This window comes from Mizuhopecten yessoensis, unplaced genomic scaffold, assembly GCF_002113885.1.
Source record: "Mizuhopecten yessoensis strain PY_sf001 unplaced genomic scaffold, ASM211388v2 scaffold11179, whole genome shotgun sequence".
In the NCBI taxonomy this organism is placed as follows: Eukaryota; Metazoa; Mollusca; class Bivalvia; order Pectinida; family Pectinidae; genus Mizuhopecten; species Mizuhopecten yessoensis.
In genome coordinates, this window is record NW_018408919.1 from 2,241,659 (window position 1) to 2,256,234 (window position 14,576).

A 14,576-nucleotide genomic window follows, 5' to 3' on the forward strand; every position below is an offset into this window, starting at 1 on the left:
GCTATAACTCAAAAACCGTTGACTGTACAGAACTTGTGTTATTATATTATTTGTAGATAATTTCCATATCTAACTTTTTCTCATTACATATTAATACAAAATATTTCAAATAAAAAGCTCGCTGTAGGGTCAAAAGTCATAATTTTTTTAATTTTTGATTTAAAAAAAACACAACACTTTTACAGATCAATGCACAGTGTCATTCCGATAAATTTGATATCTTTAGTTTTTCTGTAACATTTACCGTTAACGTTGTACGCCATTTTGAATATTTCCTATGATCTTTTAAAATGTTGACAATATGTTAAAACTTGTTTTACTCCAATCCAATATCAATGACAAATATTTGGTTAAGTTGTAATTGAAAAGATTTCCCCAGCTGTCCTCTAACATTTGGTAACATTTTCAACTTCAACGCAACAACAAAATGGCCACCATGACGTCATATCCGATTTTTTCTCTAATTGCAATACCTCATTAATGGGTTAATATATTTAATTTATCTTTGGATATGTTGTGCAGATTATCAAGTACATAACTTTTCTTAGGAAACATTTTTGAGTAAAATGTCAACTTCCGGTTTTTGGTAGCGGTCAAAGCTCAAATGCACTATATTGGGTACCAACCTTAAAAAATCTTCTTCTAAAGTTCCACAATGTCTAGAGTCTTGAGATTTCATATTTAAGATGCTGAGATGTCTGGGTCTCAGGTTTGAAAAATTAGTTGACATTGATCAACTATCAAGGTCACAATCAAGGTTACAAATGTCAAATGTTTAAAAAATTAAAATTTCTTTAATCAAGAATATTTCGAAAATTGTGTGATAGATTCACTTTACATTCAGGTATGATGTGGACAACACAAATGCGCACATTTTTGGCAGAAAACATTTTGAGTTTACCAGGTCTAGTTTTGATTTATTCATGGGTCAAACTTCATATGTGCTATTTCAAGATAATGACTTCAAAAACTTCTTCTAAAGTATTACAAGGTCTAGAGTCCTACTATTTGATACATAACACGGCGAGGTAACTGGCTATCAAGTTTGAAAATATGATTCACCTTGAATGACTTTCAAGGTCACAGAGGTCATATATGTAAAAATATTGAAACCTCTTTTTCTGAAAAAAACAATAGTTCAGGGTAACGATGTTTGGCAAAGAAGCATGCTTGAATAAAGGGCTTTAAAGTGTGTGCAAATGAATGACATTGACCTACTCTAAATATCATTTCAAAGGTGAAAGTCAAAAACCGTTTTCATTTTTGTGCGATTGTGAAGTGCTTTCAGTACTCTCATTACTTTGATTTATATCAAGACATCTAATACACGCTGGTAATACTACATCGATTACTACGTACTCTCAATCTTAAAAGTAGGCCCAGTTTACATCTCTACTGCAGTGGGTAAACATCAGCCTTTCTATTGCATGTCAAACCCAACCGATATAAACAAAAAGATATTTTCAATTCATCATCCTGACGTACATAATTGACGGACTAATTATGACGACTTTTACGGACTACTTTCGTATACAACACCGCCCATTGGCTGCCTATATTTATCCATTCTTTCTCCGACGCCATTTCGCACTCCGGGAATCCCCCACTACTCAGTCAGCTACTGTAGACTTGCACAGGTTATTATGAGAAGGCCATCAAATCAGTCCTTACAGTGAAAATCCTGTCAAATTGTTAGCCAACAATTTCTAGTTTTCAATATAACCGTAGTGCATCCAGGCTACAGTACTACCATTGACCATGCAGAACAGTTGTTTATTTAGAACAAAAGAATGTTGATAGGCGGTCCAAGGTTCAAATCTTATTCTTATCCTTTTGCTTGTTTACACTAAGAAATTATTGATTTCAGCTTAAAAAACAATTCCATAAAAATTCTGCAAGGTATTTTTTATTTTCAGAAATGATTAATCAAACTAAAAACCTACAAGAATAAAAACGTTTCCTAATCATAGATACAATTTTTGGTAGTGGAATGGGGATCCTTTAGATGTTTTAGGGACAAAGAATGAAATCAAATACATGCATCGCATATATTGGGAGACTCAGAAATTTTGTTGGTTATTTTTTTTTCTGACCGAGGTTTTAAGTATTTTTCAGATACTTCATCAATTTGTTTTCCATTTATATTTTTCACAAATTCTTTAATTTAGAAATCCAAAAACTCCCAACCTGACCAATAAATTGAGTAAGGAAAACGACCACGAAACAGGTCTGTCTTGGTGTAGCAGGTTGGTTAAGAATCCCCGTATTGTGTCACGGTACAGCATACGGTACAGAAGAGTCAAGTCACAATGCACGAAACACTGAAACTGGAAATTCAAGGTGACATTCAGTGGGACAGATAGAGTGCCGAGCTACCTCTGTATAAAAGTGGACACCCTCGATACATCACACCTGTAATTAAATTACCTAATTACCATACAGGTAACACAAGACGCTCCTGTCTCCCCAGCGATGGTGTATCGGGTATCCGAGTATCTATAAACATGGCCGATACCTGCATGGCAACTCAAGATTGGCAAGTTTTTTCTCCTTTCAGGTCCTCTGTTCTGAATATGAATTTAATTACTGGTAATCCTTTATGCATACCACTTGAAACAGATTAATTGTCTGTTGAGCCTTAAAAAAATATCAGCATGTTTTAGGTTTCATCGCTGGATAAACTTAGGCAAGTAATTATTAAAAAAATTAAAAAATCACACTTTTGCAACCAACATTTTAGTAAAATGTTATAAACCATTGAAAACCTTTAATCACAACTAAATTCACACTACAAAACGGTGTTTAATTATAGGGATTTAAGACACTATCTATTTTCAATGAGTGACAATATTTTTTTTATTTTTTTGTTTTTTTATTTTATTTTTTTTCCCCAGAAAAACATTGGTGGCTAAAAGAAACCTGAAACACGATATTTTGCTAAATCAAGGTAAACAGGTTTACTTTGCAAATGACATTAACACTGCACACAAATATTTTTTGGACATTAAGTTGATTTATAACTTGTCATTGTGCGACAAGAGAGGCAAAAACTCCAAACAAAGTCGTAGTGACAGTGAAGAATCTCCGGTACAACAACATTGCCCCACTCAGTCATTGAGTTACGAAAATCTCGTTTAATTGAACATCAAATTCTATTCACTTGTATCGTTTGTCGATTAAAAACGGAGCCACGTGTCAATAGAGGCCAGAGTACGACAGCTATCTCAAACCGTGTACATTATGGATGTTATGTCATAATCGTGCTCGCCAATTGAATCGTCCAATGACATCGATGAATGGGTCAATACGTCTTGATGATCGGCATGAGCCTTTATGACTGTACCTCACAGTCAATGAGCTGACACAACAATCTATCATAAACAGTTTAAATCTGGTGTTGAGTTGTTTCCCTTTCCAAATATATTGGCAGGTTATGGAAAATGTGTCGCTCTTCCACAGTGATTATACACACTCATCAAGGTCAGAGCTTGACCTTTGACCTTGGCCAGGTGTTCTGTTGTCTGCAGATGTGAAAGTAAAAAAAAATCCTTCTTTAAGTTAGCTGATTACAGAGGATTTGTCATGTTGCCATGGTGATTGTATACAACATCAAGGTCAGAGATTGACATTTGACCTTGGCTAGGTGGTCTGTTGTCTGCAGATGTGAAAATCTAAATTTTCTTTTATATGCAATTAGATATATATTTTTAAAAGACAAGCTGGAGTTAATATATAGTTTTTTTGCAGAAAATAAGTATACTGAAGACTCCCCATGCCATAGGGATTTATGAAAAAAATATCTAGTAGTTTTCCTTCCAACTTCAGGATATCTTTTCTTAAATGGCCTTAATGTACATACATAGTGAACATCAATTCAAGACCTTTAAATTTCTATCACCTAACCAAGTTTACAAATCTATACGCAATTATACCTAGAAACATGTTTTCTCTGACTTCACATCTTCAAAATCCCAAGCTTTCCTTGATTTCCATTATATTCAATGTGATGTTAGTATTTATAACAACATGTATTTTCTATTGGTGCTGTGGATACTGCCGACATTTAAACAATCTCATGTTTTTTTTACAGGCCAATAAAAGGAACTAATAGAACTTAACAAATAAAAAAATGTTTTGAGTTACATAAATAAACTATAATTTTATACATTCATTAATTGCTGTGCAGTTATTAGGGAAACATGATTTTTTCTAGAGATGCTCCAAATAAGGGAAATGTGATCGTGGAAACTGAAGCCCATTAGGGCGACATGATGTAACTTGTTTTATTACCCTGTCAGTATCAATCCAATCAGACACCCTGTTATAAAGCTGGGGTATGTATAATGATACTTTTTAATGGATGTTATTACAGGAGGGTGCATTCACTTCATAAAACAGTAGTCCAGATAAATAACACATTGGCATGGTAAGAAATCAACAAACTTTAATTTTTCTTAACTGTTCATTTTACAGTACTAAATATATGAGTAACAATTTTCATCATGGCTTGTTACAAGACACTCAATAATATAGACACGAGGAAGGCTAGCTATGTCGTAAATGAGCACATGTACTTGAATAACTTCAATTTTCAAGCACAATCTACAGAAAGAGATAAGGGTATTAACAATAAATACTTAATTTTGTGGAAATGATGGTAAGTTGTGCTTATTTTATCAGCCTGGGCTCTGTACAACCTGATGAGACAGACATGAAATAGATGTGAAATTGTCATTACATGCCTGGGTTGTCGGGGGTACATGTAAATATATCATCCAGATACAATCAGGTTGATACCAACAGTATATCACCGGACCAGAAGTGTGAAGGGGTCACCGACTGACAGGACAAAGTGATAATGTATTGACTGTGGACTGGTCAAGGAAGCGTTCCTATCAGCAGAACCCTCCCCATGCCCCCCATCCCTCGCATCAGCCCCGATCCCGCCTCCACTACACAAGGACATAATCTCATTTGTGGGGAGGTATATATTATACATAGCCCCAGACAGGATCCTAAATCTGTTTAATCTGGAAGAAATTGACACCTTGTACCAGCAAATCCAATATCATATTTTAGATTAGGGCTTTAAGTAATGACTGTCGTGATAAGATTAGAGGCGGCCAGTCTTTGTATCCCACAACATTGAATCTGTGGTTGATGTATTGGGCGGGATGCATCCACAATTAATCAGCCAGGGTTCGTTTTCAAAACAGTTCCTTCATAAAGTGCAAATGAGTTTAAATGATGACCAAAATGGGTAAAAAATGAAGTCTAATAGGCTCATTAGATTACAGGCTTGACAAGTCAGATCTGTCATAATCACCTGTGCAGGGGTCGTCATGGCGACCAGGTGAAAAATACGAGCATTGATGGATGGCCCGAGCAACCCCCCTCTCTCTGTCCCTAAATGTAAGGCGATACTCCTCATAAAAGCTAGAAAGGCTGCACACAGCCTAATGTGTTTGTATCTATTAAAAGACACATGGCCCCTTCACCTGTGTAGAATACCTGTATTGATTCTCAGTACAAAACACTATAATCAACGCGAGATGACCAGAGCAACACATATAGTTTGGTGTGAAAAAGATATAAAATATCATCCATACATGAGGCCACAACAGGTCAATTAACTTTAGCCCTGCTGAGATGAAGTAGTCTATCTTTCCAGTCAGTATTTTAAGGATGTGATCTCTCAAATAGTGACAAATCAAGAGGTCCATGGGGCTGCAATTAGCTCATTTAGTTTGTTAATTATTACATATCTATTAATATTTGTTGTAAAACACATAAAGCCCCTTGAGTCAATGTCATACTATTTTTCAAATTTATTAGCCCTTTACCTCAGCAAGTGATAGGTCAAATATCATGATCATTCACCCCTTAATTTCTAACATCTAAAATTGTTTCATGACCTAAAAACATTTGACCCCTGTGACCCTTGAATTTAAGTTAGAATACCAGGAGAAATGAAGCAAATTAAGCCAGAGAGTAAGTATAGAATGTAGGTCAAGGTCATTTTCTTGAACAAAGGTGATAAGTCATTTACCTTAGCAATTGAGTTAATTTATCTGCCAGATATGGAATTGGTCAGATTAGACAGAATTTTGGAATACACAGGTCTTGCTTGTTTGGTAGTTTTCAGTAGAAATAGGATTAAAACATTGTTTGATCAGACAGGATGTCAGAAAACTCAGGTGTTTAGATAAAACAGGTTTCTTTATATAATTTTATTATCTAACGGAAACAGCAAAAATTGAAGCACCTGAAGTTGTTTCATGATATGAGATTTCATATCTGTATCAAAGCAGCCAGAACAGCAAGCCTACAGCTGAACCACCTGTCCTCAAAACTAAGTTTAACTGCAACCCATGAAAGTAATCTGCTTATCAAAAACACCTGACTATACCCAACTAGCTTCCGCTATTACATTCATTTACATAAATTTGAATAATTATTTCTTTTTAGGTAATTCCAAATACACTGCATGGAATACTAAATTAAGTATCAAAACAAATTTTAACACATGTTTTAGAAATTAAATTTAAGTTGAAATTCTGCTCCTTCGGTAAAAAAATGCTGTAGTCACCTGACTACCCGTTTTATTTAGTCGGTCTGACTCATAAATAATTTGAAGAAGTGTAATGCTGACCGAATTAAGTAATGGCATATAAAGACCTGGGCCAAGTTATTTAAAGTGACTTCAACTTATCAGGTAATTAATTCAAATTTCTGAATTGTACCATTTTTTAACCATTCAAAACTGTACAAGAATATTTTTTTTTTTGTCTATGAATAATCATAAAAACTCCTGACACAAGCAGATTTATACCATAAATTTCAAAAATTATGCAAATAGTTCAGACTGAAAATTTTGATATGTCCGATCAAGCTAACAATCCTTTGGACATATATAGGCCCAGTTTGAATAATTTCTATTTACCAACGTCTTCAATTTTCCTAATCAGAACCAGAAAATAACCCTTTACTCAGCTGACTGGCATTAATTAGGGGAACTTCAGAGTAGTATAAAATCATACAGGTACGTGTGTTACAAAAACCTACAAGTATATAGACCTATTTCCGCAGTAAAATTACGTCAAAACCCTTACAAAACTTCCTTGTTACGACAACAAAGGTTGAGAAAATATTTTTTAAACATTAAAAAATCTCAACCATCTTCACACTTAATCTGTGTGAGTTCCAATTATCTGTGCCTGAATGTTGACAAAGATTGGTAAAATTTTGTCAAATATAGGCACATGCCAATACCAATTAATGATGTCACTTAAAAACTGTTTACCAGGCACAAATGTTCGACTCTGCAAAGAGACATATAAGGACAGCTATTGCACTGTTGACAGGTATATTAGAGAAGGTAAATCACTTAAATCAAATAACAAGAAGCGTGACAAAACTGAGCTGAACTCTACCCACCTGGCCAAACAAGCCATTATAAACGTATGTAAAGTGAAAGTAGACAAAACAGGTGTGAAAAATCGCAGCTCATTAAGTGGTCAAAGTATGCACGGTCATTTCTTAGGGTTAATGAGACGGAAACTGGACAAAGAGGGTATGTAACGTGTGGGGGGTTTATTGGAAGAAAGGATAGTCCCCACCCCAGTGACGAGGGGGCGTCGACCAGGTAGACTGTCAGACCTTAAGCTGTATAGATGACCGTTTGATAGCTCTGACCATAGGGAGACACTTATGGGTATTAGCTCTGCCAAACTTATTGGTTATCAGTGGGTCCCATACACTGAGATCAACACTTCAAACTGACACCTACTTGAACGAATATTTCTTCTTCGACCATATACCTGTATCAATTAGACGGAGCACCTGTAGGTGAACACAGATCAGGCTTGTAATGACTAAAACCAGGCTATACAGTATGGTAATGAGGTCAAAGTGATAAATTAATATTACCAGTATAAATGTACGACAGTCATTGAAAGGCTCTGTTTAATTATGGTATGAACATAAAGAAGTTTGGATTTTTTTTCCAGCTCTTTTTTGGGAATGGTGCCTTTGGATTCGGAATCTTGAAAATTGTGTCACAGTAATCCAAATAAGGAATTTTCATAATTATATCAGATTTTTATTTTTATTTTTGCAAAGACTATAAACACCCAAATTACTGGTATATATCATTCATCATAGATGTCAAATGTTGCATTTTCATTTATAAGCTGAAAACTGAACAATTTTTGTTTTTTTCTTAAACCTGAAAATAAAATTTTGAGAAAGAAACAAAATTTTCATTTGGAATAGGACCTAATTTCATCCCAAAAAGCCCTCAAATACATGTAGTAATATTTAGAATTTGGATGTGAAAATTATAGTATATATTTTATATACTAGCCAGCAGATTGCCTTCTCAAAAATGTCTCAACCAATGAAAATATCCACTGTTGTATGGTGTACTATTTATAATTCTGGCAAAGTTCGTTTACAAAAGGTATACAAACACATGGCACATTGAGTAACCTCCCGATACGAAAAACAAAATACTCTCTTGACAAGTTATTCTACCCAATGCAAGCACGATTTCGGTCTGTTTTACAGTATCGTAAATTAAACATTTCTCAGTTTCTTCAAAGAAGCTCCCAATAAAATGGTTGCAAGGGTTCAATTTATACAGAGGTAACAAATGTTTGCTTGCTTAAATTGTTTTTCGCAGTTTAATAATAAAGACCATGATCCACTTCAGATTTGTTAAAGTTGTAATCCGTTGTCGAAGACAGACTTAATTTGATACACCGGCAAAGCTTGAGCAGTTCTTTACAGATGTTAATTTGAGACACTTAATGTCAAAGAAAACTGGATCCCAAAAATAAAATCCGGATCCTATTTTGAATATGCGAGGATTTAATTTGAGACGCTGTTCAGTTAAAAGTTTAATTTAAGCAAATAGGATTTAAGATCCTGTCAACGAAAACGTGTGGAAATCGGAGCTGCCACTTGTTATAGTACAAAATCTCTGCTCAGCTATAAATCTCGGACTTGGATAATAAATGTTAAAACTTTGAACATCTTTTAAACTTGTATTTGTTTCTAGCATTCTAGTTCATTTTGATATAAAATATAATACAAAGTTTTCCATTTTAAACATTATAATTTAACTGAAATGTTGAAAAAATAAATCCATGATAAGAATCTTGACCAACCTATTTTGCACTCAAAGGGGCTCAATAAATGTATCCACTGAAAGTTTATTACAAAATTATACTTTTAACAAATATGTAACCAAACTTCAGTCATGAAGTCACAAACTTTGGATACAATTTTTTTTGAATTTTTAAACAGAAATGCAGAAAATTAGTGTTTTAAGCTTTAAAAAGAATGATATACATTCATTTAAATAAGTAATATTTGGCAGATGGTATAGGAAATTTACCTGTCAATGAAATATAACGGATTTCTTCGGAACTTGATACAACCATTGTACCGACTGGTACTGAATTAAGTGACTAAGTAATTGCTTACCACATAAAGACTGTGTTTGACCTGAAATCTGATGCCATTTTCCGTCTCCGTGTGATGTACTTTGAAGATCCCTTAAAAGAGACGATCCCTTTTCACGCAGCCTGATCCAAAGAGACGAACAGTGATAACCTACAATTAAAGAAAGAGAAAGCCATTGTTCCCGGTTAAAATTTTACACTTTAAAGATTTTTTATCTTGACGCGTGCCTTAATCAACACTATCAAGAATTAATGGAAATTTACTGTTGGTTTGATAAAACATGTGATCTTGCGTCTTTCACAGTGAAAACATTGGTGGCATCTTCAAGTTAATCAGGTACACATGGGGTGATCTCTAGTTTATACGGCAGGGGTACTAAACTACAGCCCAGCACCCTAATCTGATAACAGGGCTAGTCAGTTTTATCGTAATTAATAAGTATCGTAAAGTTACGTCAAGGGTAAATGATCACAGTGGCAGGCTTCAATTAAAAGGAGATATTGAGGAACAATTTTTAATTACAAGTTAACAGCGCATGTTGGCATGATATTATCAGGCTATTACTAAGCTATAACTGCATGTAATGTCTAGCCAATGTAGTGTGTACACAGACTTGTGGGGAGATGTAACAATATATAGTATATACAGACTTGTGGGGAGATGTAACAATATATAGAATATACACACTTGTGGGGAGATGTAACGATATATAGAATATACAGACTTGTGGGAAGATGTAACAATATATAGAATATAGAGACTTATGGGGAGATGTAATAATATATAGAATATACAGACTTGTGGAGAGATGTAACAATATATAGAATATACATGCAGACGTGTGGGGAGATGTAACAATATATAGGTTATACAGACTTGTGGGGGGATGTAACAATATATAGAATATACATGCAGACTTGTGGTGAGATGTAACAATATATAGAATATACATGCAGATGTGGGGGGAGATGAAACAATATATAGAATATATACAAACCTGTGGGGAGATGTAACAATATATAGGTTATACAGACTTGTGGGGGGATGTAACAATATATAGAATATACATGCAGCCTTGTGGGGCGATGTAACAATATATAGAATATACATGCAGACTTGTGGTGAGATGTAACAATATATAGAATATAGAGACTTATGGGGGGATGTAACAATATATAGAATATACATGCAGACTTGTGGGGAGATGTAACAATATATAGAATATAAAGACTTATGGGGAGATGTAACACTATATAGAATATAGAGACTTATGGGGAGATGTAACAATATATAGAATATACAGACTTGTGGGGAGATGTAACAATATATAGAATATACATGCAGACTTGTGGTGAGATGTAACAATATATAGAATATAAAGACTTATGGGCAGATGTAACACTATATAGAATATAGAGACTTATGGGGAGATGTAACGATATATAGAATATACAGACTTGTGGGGAGATGTAACAATATATAGAATATATAGAGACTTGTGGGGAGATGTAACAATATATAGAATATATACAGATTTGTGGGGAGATGTAACAATATATAGAATATACAGACTTGTGGGGAGATGGGAGATGTAACAATATATAGAATATAGAGACTTGTGGGGAGATGTAACAATATATTCTATATATTGTTACATCTCCCCATAAGTCTATATTCTATATATTGTTACATCTCCCCATAAGTCTTTATTCTATATATTGTTACATCTCCCCATAAGTCTTTATTCTATATATTGTTACATCTCCCAACAAGTCTCTATATATCCTATATATTGTTACATCTCCCCACAAATCTGTATATATAGAATATATACAGATTTGTGGGGAGATGTAACAATATATAGAGTATACAGACTTGTGGGGAGATGTAACAATATATAGTATATAGAGACTTGTGGGGAGATGTAACAATATATAGTATATATAGAGACTTGTTGGGAGATGTAACAATATATAGAATATATACAGACTTGTGGGGATATGTAACAATATATAGGTTATACAGACTTGTGGGTAGATGTAACAATATATAGAATATACAGACTTGTGAGGAGATGTAACAATATATAGAATATACAGACTAGTGGGGAGATGTAACAATATATAGAATATACTGACTTGTGGGGAGATGTAACAATATATAGGTTATACAGACTTGTGGGTAGATGTAACAATATATAGAATATACAGACTTGTTGGGAGATGTAACAATATATAGAATATATACAGACTTGTGGGGTGATGTAACAATATATAGAATATACAGACTTGCGGGGAGATGTAACAATATATAGAATATACAGTCTTGTGGGGAGATGTAACAATATATAGAATATATACAGACTTGTGGGGATATGTAACAATATATAGAATATACAGACTTGTTGGGAGATGTAACAATATATAGAATATACAGACTTGTGGGGTGATGTAACAATATATAGAATATACAGACTTGTGGGGTGATGTAACAATATATAGAATATACAGACTTGCGGGGAGATGTAACAATATATAGAATATACAGCCTTGTGGGGAGATGTAACAATATATAGTATATAGAGACTTGTTGGGAGATGTAACAATATATAGAATATATACAGACTTGTGGGGTGATGTAACAATATATAGAATATACAGACTTGCGGGGAGATGTAACAATATATAGAATATACAGACTAGTGGGGAGATGTAACAATATATAGAATATACTGACTTGTGGGGAGATGTAACAATATATAGAATATATACAGATTTGTGGGGAGATGTAACAATATATAGAATATACATGCAGACTTGTGGGGAGATGTAACAATATATAGTATATAGAGACTTGTTGGGAGATGTAACAATATATAGAATATACAGACTAGTGGGGAGATGTAACAATATATAGAATATACAGCCTTGTGGGGAGATGTAACAATATATAGTATATAGAGACTTGTTGGGAGATGTAACAATATATAGAATATATACAGATTTGTGGGGAGATGTAACAATATATAGAATATATACAGATTTGTGGGGAGATGTAACAATATATAGAATATACTGACTTGTGGGGAGATGTAACAATATATAGTATATAGAGACTTGTTGGGAGATGTAACAATATATAGAATATACAGACTAGTGGGGAGATGTAACAATATATAGAATATACTGACTTGTGGGGAGATGTAACAATATATAGAATATACTGACTTGTGGGGAGATGTAACAATATATAGGTGATACAGACTTGTGGGGAGATGTAACAATATATCGAATATACAGACTTGTGGGGAGATGTAACAATAAATAGAATATACAGACTTGTGGGGAGATGTAACAATATATAGTATATAGAGACTTGTGGGGAGATATAACAATATATAGTATATATAGAGACTTGTTGGGAGATGTAACAATATATAGAATATATACAGATTTGTGGGGAGATGTAACAATATATAGAATATATACAGATTTGTGGGGAGATGTAACAATATATAGAATATACGGTCTTGTGGGGAGATGTAACAATATATAGAATATATACAGATTTGTGGGGAGATGTAACAATATATAGAATATATACAGACTTGTGGGGATATGTAACAATATATAGAATATAGACTTATGGGGAGATGTAACAATATATAGAATATACAATAGAATATACAGACTTGTGGGGAGATGTAACAATTTATAGAATATACAGACTTGTGGGGAGATGTAAAAATATATAGAATATACAGACTCATGGGGAGATGTAACAATATATAGAATATACAGACTTATGGGGAGATGTAACAATATATAGAATATAGAGACTTGTGGGGAGATGTAACAATATATAGGATATATAGAGACTTGTTGGGAGATGTAACAATATATAGAATATATACAGACTTGTGGGGATATGTAACAATATATAGAATATACAGACTTGTGAGGAGATGTAACAATATATAGAATATACAGACTTGTTGGGAGATGTAACAATATATAGAATATATACAGATTTGTGGGGAGATGTAACAATATATAGAATATACTGACTTGTGGGGAGATGTAACAATATATAGTATATAGAGACTTGTGGGGAGATGTAACAATATATAGGATATATAGAGACTTGTTGGGAGATGTAACAATATATAGAATATATACAGATTTGTGGGGAGATGTAACAATATATAGAATATACTGACTTGTGGGGAGATGTAACAATATATAGGTTATACAGACTTGTGGGTAGATGTAACAATATATAGAATATACAGACTTGCGGGGAGATGTAACAATATATAGAATATACAGGCTTGTGGGGAGATGTAACAATATATAGAATATATAGAGACTTGTGGGGAGATGTAACAATATATAGGTTATACAGGCTTGTGGGGAGATGTAACAATATATAGAATATATAGAGACTTGTGGGGAGATGTAACAATATATAGGATATATAGAGACTTGTTGGGAGATGTAACAATATATAGTATATATACAGACTTGTGGGGAGATGTAACAATATATAGAATATACAGACTGTTGGGGAGATGTAACAATATATAGAATATACAGACTTGTGGGGAGATGTAACAATATATAGAATATACAGACTTGTGGGGAGCTGTAACAATATATAGAATATACAGACTTGTGGGGGGATGTAACAATATATAGAATATACAGACTTGTTGGGAGATGTAACAATATATAGGTTATACAGACTTGTGGGTAGATGTAACAATATATAGAATATACAGACTGTTGGGGAGATGTAACAATATATAGAATATACATGCAGACTTGTGGGGAGATGTAACAATATATAGAAAATACAGACTTGTGGGGAGATGTAACAATATATAGGTCATACAGACTTGTGGGGAGATGTAACAATATATAGAATATGCAGACTTGTGGGGAGATGTAACAATATATAGAATATACAGACTTGTTGGGAGATGTAACAATATATAGTATATACAGACTTGTGGGGAGATGTAACAATATATAGAATATACAGACTTGTGGGGAGATGTAACAATATATAGTATATATACAGACTTGTGGGGAGATGCAACAATATAC

General features: G+C 33.7%; 1 protein-coding gene across 4 annotated transcripts in view; it reads right to left on the reverse strand.

The window, feature by feature from the left end:
- LOC110440341 (protocadherin-9-like) overlaps positions 1 to 14,576 on the reverse strand; it is a 73,361-nt gene that overhangs the window by 44,999 nt on the left and 13,786 nt on the right. For 3 of the 4 annotated variants that reach the window (XM_021483353.1, XM_021483356.1, XM_021483357.1), the window contains one exon: positions 9,490 to 9,618. The gene's annotated coding sequence lies outside the window, so the exon portion shown is untranslated. Of the gene's footprint in view, positions 1 to 9,489; positions 9,619 to 9,731; positions 9,801 to 14,576 lie in introns of those variants that run through there. The other variant, XM_021483355.1, reaches the window with a different exon arrangement.